The following is a 2168-nucleotide window of genomic DNA, read 5'->3' as shown; positions in this document are numbered from 1 at the left end:
ATCTAAAGTGTGATTCATCTATAGTAGACCTATTTTTCCCATCAGAAAATAAAACCATTTTTTTTACCAAAGATCAAATCTTTCCATTTTTGAAATTTATGTTTTGACATTGCCCTTTCTAAAAATTCTCTAGCTCTATCATTTTCAAATCCAATCCAGTCACTTGGATTAAAGAACTCTGTGTGCCAAGAGGCTGGCAATGCAGCACGCGTGCCAGTAAAAATTCAGGAGTTTTTGTCACCCAAGTACTAGCGAGTTTGACCTTCTTTGGGTTAATTGTATTCATGGAATGGAAGCCCATTTCAAAGTCAACTGAAGTACAATATTTTCTGTCTGGAATCATAGGATTCCTATCCCTCCCCACATCACACACACAAAAAATAAAATTAAAGAAGACTTCTTTCTATACATAAAAGTGGGGGGCAGAATGCTGTACATTTCATTACAAGCTAAAAGATTCCAAAACAGGAAAATGGCAGAAGTTAAGAGATTCTCAAATTTTATAGCACCTTATCCCTGGGTAGTGGGTTTAAATTTGTGTTACAATATTCTTCCCCTTCTCAGGGCATTTCCCAGTTTAATCTTTATACATAATTTAAATGGCAATAATAATAATAGCTAACATTATTTGTCAGGTATGGTACTAAGCATCAGGGACAAGCATGAAAAAAGGACAAATTTGGGCCATGCCCTGATGGAGATTATAGTATAGGGACAGAGCAGTACATCACTGGTACAGTACATTATGATCATTACCTCCATTTTATAGTTGAAAAGCCAGAGTCTTAGAAAGTCAGCAACTTTCCTGAGGCCAACTAGTAATGGGACTTGGACAAGATCTATTTCATCTGCTTCTACAACCTAGACTCCTCTAACATCTGAATAAATCGAGGCACTGAACAAATTGTAAAGGCAGCAGTAAAGCTCTTCTTCAAGGTCCCCAGGCATACTCCATTTGACCCAAACCGGAGGCAGAAAAATATCTGTGCTCATTACAAGGTCAGGCTTTACAGGGTCAGGCTTTGTTGAGTATCTTGAGAACTTTGATGTGGACTCAAAAGACATACTCCAAAATACTTTTCCATGTCATTGGACCTCCAGGGCAAACACACAGCTGAACCCACAGAGTTCTGGAGCACAGAGCCCTAAAGCACATAAAGTCTCTGTAAAGGAGTTCTTGCCACATTTCCTTTTGCCTGTTGTCTTCTGGAAATCTTCCACCAGATGCCAGCCACTCCCTGAGCACACTGGCAAGAGTCCCATCATTCCCTTCTATTCTCCTCCTTTAGAAGAAGCATCTTGGGACTCATCCTCCATATACCCTAAGGAGTACTAACACCCCTTTTTCACAGTATCATTGCTGCTCTGGATACGCTTTCAGCATCCCACTTTAGATTTCTGCACAGATAACAAAGAGACCAACCCAGCAAATCTGAAATATATGGAACAGAAAAGCCCCCTCTATGATGTGACTGGAATGATCTGCTAAAGAAATAACACTTCATAGTATTCAAATAATTTTGACATCAGGTGGTTTCATTTCCTGACACATTCTTCTGTGGTTTGGGGGGACTACTTTATTCTTTTCAAATCATATGGTCAATACTACATTGAATTCCCATTGCAGGGAGTAAGAAGAGCAAGACTGCTTCAAATTGCTTTGAAGGTATTCCACTGGTCCAAAGGACTAAATATGACCAGAATTAAAAAAAAAAACAAAAAAACAAAAAACAAAAAACACAATGTCTATATCTTTCTTAACCAAAAGTATTAAATAGGAACTAGTGGCTCATTTCATGAATGAGAGACAGTGTTTTAATGATTTTAAAAATATGAAGTCTCCCCCCTCCCCCACCCTTACCTACCCCCACCCTAAACCCCCCTTTAACCAAAAGGAATGGTTTTGTAACCTTTCTTCTCCATCTAAAAAGTCCTTCCATATCACACTCCACTTGGCCACAGTGTTCAGGTGAGTGAGATGAAAGAGAAGTGAAATGGAAAACAGATTTCAAGGCTAACAGAATCCACTGGCTTTTTGTTCTCTACTGTAACCTCTTGATCAAGTCAATAAATACATGGTAAGTTGAAATTTGGGTCATGGCACTACAAGATAGAGCCTGCCACAGCAATATTCTTTAACTTCATTTCAGAGCCTCAAAATAATGTTA

This window comes from Panthera leo, chromosome C1, assembly GCF_018350215.1.
Source record: "Panthera leo isolate Ple1 chromosome C1, P.leo_Ple1_pat1.1, whole genome shotgun sequence".
Classification (NCBI taxonomy): domain Eukaryota; kingdom Metazoa; phylum Chordata; class Mammalia; order Carnivora; family Felidae; genus Panthera; species Panthera leo.
This window is presented reverse-complemented; position numbering follows the sequence as displayed.